Here is an 8,422-nt window from a genome sequence, read left to right on the forward strand (position 1 = left end):
GAGATAGGCTTGCATCTGTAGCAGTGGTAAGGTCGTGGTACAGGTGTCTATGTGAAGGGGCTAAGATTATGTTCAGTTGGCCAAAATAGATCTTTGTGTAGTACTTAATCACTCAAATTCACGGGGGATGCTTAGTTTTACAGGGATTGTAAGGAGAAATGTCCCACCTCACAGTGCCTTCCTCTGAGGCTACAGACATTATAGTTCACAGGAAGCGTGCGGTGAGAATCTGTTGCTGTTGGAACCCATCACGAGTTCTTCCTAGCTCCGGTAGCCAGCAGGGGTGTGTGTAACTGAGGTTTAAGGGCACAGCTTTGTGGTCTAGCAGTCTTGTTGCTGGTGTGAGGTTTTGCCTCAGAACAGCTTCTGCTGTTTCCCCGGGGCCAGGTGTGATGTGGGGCTCACGACATCGCCATTTCATCTTCTCACACTTGCTGCTTCCTTCCTGCCCGAGATTTGGACGACTTTCTTTTTTAAAAATTTAACAAAACATTCTCTTCAGAAGTTGGAATAAAATTGATTTTTAGTGAGCGCTTAGGTGGGTACCATTTAACCCACACTTACTGTGGACTCACTCAGTGTCACACAGAGCAGAAACTCCTACTGATGAGGAAACAGAGTCAGGCTGGATGTTTGCTCAGAGACACGGCAGGCAGCCCACAGTCTCTCCAGACTCCAGGGTCTTTGCTCTGACCCACAATGCACTGCTACTCTCACCTCCATGCATTAAAAACCCCGGGCTGCTTCCACTTGACCAATCAGATTGTCCTCGGTGCACATTTGCTTCCATTATAGCAAAGCTGGTAAGTTGATACAGAAGTGGCTTCATTAACTAGCAAGAATTCTAAAGGCAGCCTTACTGAGTTAGAACGTTCAAGTTCTCTGAATGGAAAACTGGGTTAAAAATGCTCTAAATCCTTCAAAAAGCAATACAATCTTTTTCTTTTTTTTAATTACCACTGACTACATTTATAACCACTAAGGTTAAAAATAGAAATACGTTTTGTAGGAAACTGCCAAACTGTCTTTCAAAGCGTCTACGCCGGTTTCCTCTCCCAGCAGCCACCAGCCGCGAATGAGCTGAGCGGTCCTGCTATTTGGTCCTGCTACTCGGTAGCTCTTGCTGTCACTAGGGTTCTGAGTTTCGGCCCTCCTAATAGACACACAGTGGCATCTCATTGTTTTTCATTTGCATTTCCCAGATGAGTATGATGTGGAACATCTTTTGTGTACTTATTTGCATCTGAATGTCTCTTCTCTGGTGAGTTCCTCCAGTCTTAGGCCTATTTTTCGAGCAGTTCTTTGCTTTCAGACTTCCTATTTATTTCTCTCTTTTTTTCTTTCCCTTGTGGGTGTGAGATTGACCTCAGGGCCTCCTGCATATCAAGTAAGTACTCTACCACTGAGCTATGTCCCCGACCCTTGCTTTTTTTCTTGTTTTATTTTAAGAATTTAAGTACAGAAACTTAGAAATAGAGGAGGAAGTTTTTAACTACATTAAGATAGACAAGCACTTTTAAGAGCTATATTGTAGAAATTAAAATTTAGTTTTCCAATTTGTCATTGACTAATAATAGTAAGGAATTGTTCATTGTAGGGAAAAAATAGGACATGACAAATTTTTGATAATTCTACAGCAGGTTTAAGATCTGACTAGGGCTGGGGTGTCGGCCTGATGCTGCTTATGTGTCTGAAACTCACCCTAGGTGATGGGGAGCCAGCAGGGCAGGGTGGTTGAGAATCCAGGTGTTGGGGTTCAGCCCCAGTGCTGTGGTTTATCAGCTGAATGACCTTGGGCAGATTGTTCAGCCTTTGTGGCTTTCAATGTTCCAAATGGAAGGAGTGGAAGGATTCCTTACTGTGATGAACTGAATGTGGACTCCCCACTCCCCTCCACATGCACACGTTTATCTCCTGGAGCCCTAACCCCCAGAGTGGCTGTATTTGGATGTAGAACTTAGAAGTAATGGCCTGATCCCTAGGATTGCTCAGAGAAGGGGACAGTGACCTCTCCCTGAGGAGCACAAAGCATGGACCCCATGAGCCCACAGTGAAAATGTGGGCATCTGATGCCCAACCCTTTGACTACCTTAGTTTTGAACTTCCTGTATCCAGAATTGTGAGAAAGCAGACTGTTGTTGAAGTCACCCATTGTGTGGCATTTTGGTACCAACCTAGTAGGACTGCTCAATCTATACTGCTGTGGGTATGTTTTAAATGTCCCCTAAAGGGCTCATGTGTGGGAAAGTTCCCATTATGGGGTGAAACTCTGGGAGGAGCACTTCAGTGGTGGGAGATCACTGATGTCATGACCATGGAGAGAACACTGAGCCCCTCCCTCCCTCCCTCCCCTCTTCCTCTTCTTTCTCTTCTTCCTCCTCTTTCTTTTTCTCCCTCACTCTCCCCCCTTCCCCTTCTCTCCCCCTTCTCCTGGACACCATGAGTGAATGAGCAGCTTTGCTGTACTAGGCTCTTGCCACAGTGACATTCTGCTTTAGTCCAAGACAAGGGTTCTCAACCTGTGGGTCGTGACCCCTCTGAAGGTTGCATGTCAGATATCCTGCACATCAGATATTTACATTACAACTCATAACAGTAGCAAAATTGCAGTTATGAAGAAGCAATGGAATAATTTTATGGTTGGGGGTCACCACAACATGAGGAACTGTATTAAAGGGTCATAGCATTAGGAAGGTTGAGAAACACTATTCTTAGACCAAAAGCAATAGAGCCAGCCAACCACAGACTAGTATACCTTGGAAAACTGGGCCAAAATAAATCCTCTCATTTTAAATAGATTTTTCTCTGATATTTTGTCACAGTGACTGAACTCTCTCTCTCTCTCTTGTTTTCTCTCTCTCTCTCTCTCTCTCTTTCACACACACACACACGCACATATGCACACACGCACACATGAATAGTTCTAGTCATGTGGTACCAGCACTGAGAAGCTCTATTGAGGTTTTATCTGGCATTTTCAACATCAGACCTATGGACCCATGATTACACAGTATACACACATTAACTGAACACAAGAGAACTGGGTTTTGACAAATTTTTGAGAAACTAATTTTAAATTAGTTAAGTGGGGAGACATTTTTGTAGCACGAATAATAAAAATCCAGAGACAGATATTGGTGTTCAACCTGAAGATCGGAAAAGCAAAGTAGCCAAGCCATTAGAGAGGTCATACCTCTATGGAATCTTCAGACTAAAAGACAGCGAACTCCTGTCTTATCCCACCCTACATTCCTCTCCGGTGCTGAGATTAAAGGCGTGCACCACTGCCTGGCCTGTATGGCTGACTGGTGTGGCTGTTTTGCGTTCTGATCTTCAGGCAAGCTTTATTTATTAAAATACAAATGAAACATCACTCCACATTTTCATTTAAAGTCAAGTCAGTCAGACAGATAAGCACAAACTTGCCAGTCTAATTTAGGGCCAATAGCGCATGACTTACTTCTTTCTTCCATCACTTGTCAAATGTTTGGATTTATGTAAGTTTTTTTTTTAAAAAAGGCATTCTTCTTTCTCACTAATAAAACCCCAAACCAATAACACATACGTTGTAATTTGTCTTGAGGGAAGGAGAAAACAGAACAGGAAATGTCTATACAGATAAAGGAAGCCCATAAAACAGATGGTTCTTGTAACTGTAGGAATTCCCAGCAAAGATGGCATCAAGTTAAATGCCGTTTTCAAAAGAGTAGATGCCAGATAGCATGAATGTTAGTCTTAAACAACTTTAATATGGTCAACATTCAATTTCTCTTAACACATTCAACTTACAGGTATCTGGATCCTCTAATCTTCGGATAATTATTATGAAAATTAATTCAAGGTGAGAAAATAATTTTCTGTAAAGGCCAGGGAACTATGAAAAAACCAAATTCTTTCAATAAAAGTTGAAATCTGTTTTTCATTTCAAAGAATTGCCATACCAGGGGATGCGAAAGAGATTAAGTGCTTGGAGAGAGAGCAGAGGAAACCTAAAGACATAGAGCAAAAGGCAAGGGAAAAAAGCAGGAAAGGAGGAAAAGAGGGATGGAAACAAGGGATCATAAGAAAATTCTAAAAATAAAACAATTCTATAGGTCTTTTCACATTCATGAATAAAATTCCTCTGAGGAGAGAGGTGTGAAGATGTAATTTTATCGCAGGATTTTCACTGCTGAATAATAGTCCAGCTTCCTCCTTCCCTTAGTCTGTAGGTGAGGAAGGCCATGCCAGAACTGGGGGATTCAAGCCCATATGCCATTTGTTGGTCTGAAAGTGACTTATGTGGTGGACATTACCTGTGGCATTCAGAACACACATGTGGGGCATATGGCAGTCTCCTCTTTTCTTCTTCAGGGTCTCCTGAAGAAGAATTCTGTGCTGCAGTATTAAACAAGCAATGTTTAAACTCAGTCAGGGACTGAGGAGATAGTTCAGTCCGAAAGTTCTTGCCCCAGAGCACAAGGACCCGAGTCTGGTCCTCAAACACAAGCAAAAGTCAGGCGCCACACATTCCCCTTCACATGTGGGTCCCAGCTGGGAATCGCTAATTTTGTGTGTTCAATTTGTAATACCTGTAGAAGCAGGAATACAGAAAGAGGTCATGATAGCGATAACTTAGTGGAGGGGGCTAGGAGAATGTAGATAATATGAAAACAGAGAGAGGAGGCTGGGGTGAATTTAAGCAGGGAGGGAATTAGAGGATGGGGGAGTTAAGGGAGCAAGAGGGGATAATAAATAGAGCAGAAAGATGTATGTAGTCATTTGGAAGTATACTTTCTTATAACCCAGTTAAAATATGTAATATAAAAAGAACTTGTAGGAAGATAACTTGCAAGGGTATATATATATATATATATATATATATATATATATATATATATATATATATATATATATATGGGTGTGTGTGTGTGTGTGTGTACTGCATCTAGAAGCTATGGATTATTAAACAAAAATCTTTATTACAGGTTTGGGCATCTCCTTATAAGTTGTTGGTCAGGAAGGCCCCTAAGGCCCTCAAATAATATAGGCCCCTGCGAATCCTCTTGGTTGCCCCAAGAGCTAGATGATAAAACCTTATTACTGAAAATAACACATGCCTTAGCCCTAAGACACAAAGAAGTCAAATTGTAACTGAGCTGGAAGTTCCCTTCTTGCTGGCTAGCTTTCATAGTATTGGTGGTGTTATGTGAGCTCACTGAGGAGGAAAGGTAGCTATGGTCTTACTGAGCTGTGGATCCTTTGAACTACAATACCGACCCGCCAAGGGAGAGATGTGCACCCTTGTGTAATAGCAGCAGGGTTGTTACGGGAGTAACCAATCACTCTCTCTGTTCAGTCCACTCCACATGGAAATTCATGCCTCATACTGCAAACTCAGTTAAGTACCCATTATTGGGAATGTCATAGGCCCTAAGTAAAAACTTACTACCATTATTTACCTAAGCTGTCATAGCATCAAATTACTTGGTAAACAGTTACATTTGTACCCACAGAAAAATGCTACCCTCAGCCTATTAGTCTGGCTCCTATTGCTGTGATAAAGACCATGAACAAAAGCAAGTTGGGAAGGACACAGTTTACTTCATCAACTCCAAGGTTACAGTTCATTATTAAAGAAAGTCAGGGCAGGAACTCAATCAGAAACCTGGAAGCAGGAACTGAAGCAGAGACTATGGAAGAATGGACTTTACTAGCTTGTTCTCCATGGCTCACTTAGCTTGGTTTTCTATACAACTCAGAACCACCTGCCCAGGGCTGGCACTATCCACAATGGTCCCTCTCACATCAATAATTAATCAAGAAAATGCCCTACAGGCCAATCTAATGGAGATATTTCCTAAACTCAGGTTCCTTCTTCCAGATGACTCTATCAGAGATGCCTCCTTTTCTATTGCTCAGAGGTAAATTCAGAAGTTCATGGCGGCTCTGGGTGCTGAGAATAAGTTATGGTTGAATGCTTAGCTACAAAGAAGACATTTACACCATTCCCTCTAAGGCTCGAGGATGATTGCAGAAGAGGGGATGGGAAGAAGTTAAGAGCCTGAAAACAGGAGAAAGGCTGTAAGATGCCACCTTTTAGGCAGGATACAGGCACGGCAATCATGTTCCCACAACACCTACAGTTACCCACACTGTACAAGAATGGGTCTGTCAACACTCAAGCTTGGATGGGGAAAGGGCTCCGGCGTGGGGGGGGGGATGCTGATAGATTCTGGAAGAGGAGAAATCATTGCCGTTACTTATAGACCCATTGTTATCCAATCAAGCTTAAGTGGATAGTTCCAAGCTCTGGTTAAACATGGTGGGTCACAAAACAAAACAAAAAGACATTAATCAGGGGAAGGGATTGATCGGGAAGAGGGGATGCTGATAGGGATGGAAGGGAGGTAAGAGCAGCTGGGGGTGAGAGTGGTCCGAATATCTTAGATGCACATTGTCAAAGAACAGACTTAAATATGTGTGTGTGTGTGTGTGTGTGTGTGTGTGTGTGGTGTGTATACATACATATACATACATACATATACACACAACACACATACACACACACACACACACACACACACGTGTGTGTGAAGTTGTATGTGATAATAATCCCAGCACTGGGTGCCAGAGACAGGAGATTCCATGACTCACTGGCCAGGCAGCCTACCTTATTTTCTGAGCCCCAGGTTCTTGTGAAAATTCTGTCTGCCCAAATCAAGATGGATGACACTTGAGGAAGAGCAACCAAGGTTGGTCTCTGGGTTCCTCATATGCATGTATACATGTGTAAACACACTTACACACACATCTACAAGCCCAGCAACACATATATGTGAAAAGTAATTCAATTAGTACTTATTTGTCACGTACTGTATGATAGGCAAGGAGGCAGCAGAGAAAGTGCCAGCCAGTCTGCCTCAGTTAGCACACAGCAACACCCCTTACGTTACTACTTACGGATTACTGTGTACTTCCGAATGTTGTCATATCTTCTGATACATCTTGTTCCCCCAGATCTTTCCACTGGGCGTTATGCTTATGCCAGAAAAGTGGAGTAAATTAAAACAAACAAACAAACAAACAAGATTCTTAGATAATTAGGGAAAAAATAATTTGAAAGGCAGACAATACATGTGCTTATTTAAAAGAGATTTTTCGTCTTACTGACGGTGTCCTTTGCTTTACAGAAGCTTCTCAGTTTCAGGAGGTCCCATTTATTCATTGATTCTCTTATTGTCTGTGCTACTGGGGTTCTACCTAGGAAGTGGTCTCCTGTGCCTGTGTTTTGTAGACTACTTCCCACTTTCTCTTCTATCTGGTTCAAAGTGGTCAGATTAATGTTGAGGTCTTTAATCCATTTGGACTTGATTTTTGTGCATGGTGATAGATATGGATCTACTTTCATTCTTCTACAGGTTGACATCCAGTTATGCCAGCACCATTTGCTAAAGATGCTTTCCTTCGGGGCTGGAGAGATGGCTCAGTGGTTAAGAGCATTGCCGGCTCTTCCAAAGGTCCTGAGTTCAATTCCCAGCAACCACATGGTGGCTCACAACCATCTGTAATAAGGTCTGGTGCCCTCTTCTGCAGGCATACATGCAGACAGAATATTGTATACATAATAAATAAATAAATAAATATTAAAAAAGATGTTTTCCTTCTTCCATTGCATACCTTTAGCCCCCTTGTCGAAAATCAAGTGTTCATAGGTTTGTGGGTTAATATCCGGGTCTTCTATTCGATTCCAGAGGTCGACTTCTCTGTTCTTATGCCAGTACCAAGCTGTTTTCAATACTGTAGCTGTGTAATAGAGTTTGAAGTCAGGGATGGTTATACTTCCAGAAGTTCCTTTATTATATAAGATTATTTTAGCTATCCTGGGTTTTTTGTTTTTCCATATAAAATTAATTATTATTCTCTCAAGGTCTGTGAAGAAGTTTAATGGGATTTTGATGGGGATTACATTGAATCTATAGATTGCTCCTGGTAGAATTGCCATTTTTACTATGTTGATCCTCCCAATCCAAGAGCAAGGGAGATCTTTCCATTTTCTGGTATCCTCTTCAATTTCTTTCTTCAAAGACTTAAAGTTCTTGTCAAATAGGTCTTTCACTTCCTTGGTCAGAGTTATCCCAAGATATTTTATGCTATTTGTGGCTATCGTGAAAGGTGATGTTTCTCTGATTTCCCTCCCTGCTTCTTTATCCTTTGTGTATAGGAGGGCAACTGATTTTTTGGAGTTGATCTTGTATCCTGCCACATTACTAAAGGTGTTTATCAGCTGTAGGAGTTCTTTGGTAGAGTTTTTGGGGTCTTCTGACTGGGAGAAGATCTTCACCAACCCCTCATCAGATAAAGGCCTAATCTCCAAAATATACAAAGAACTCAAGAAACTAGACACTAAAACTCTAATTAACCCAATTAAAAAATGGGGTTC

The 8,422-nt window shown here is 41.8% G+C and overlaps 1 long non-coding RNA gene across 1 annotated transcript; it reads left to right on the forward strand.

The window, feature by feature from the left end:
* The first annotated feature begins 1,115 nt into the window (after positions 1-1,115).
* LOC125408372 (uncharacterized) lies at positions 1,116-7,633 on the forward strand. The gene is made up of 3 exons (XR_007234445.3): positions 1,116-1,387; positions 3,792-3,841; positions 7,401-7,633. It is a non-coding gene; the product is annotated as an uncharacterized LOC125408372 (long non-coding RNA).
* Positions 7,634-8,422: the final 789 nt, after the last annotated feature.

The sequence above is a fragment of the Myodes glareolus genome, chromosome 4 (assembly GCF_982192425.1).
Source record: "Myodes glareolus chromosome 4, mMyoGla1.1, whole genome shotgun sequence".
Taxonomy (NCBI): Eukaryota; Metazoa; Chordata; class Mammalia; order Rodentia; family Cricetidae; genus Myodes; species Myodes glareolus.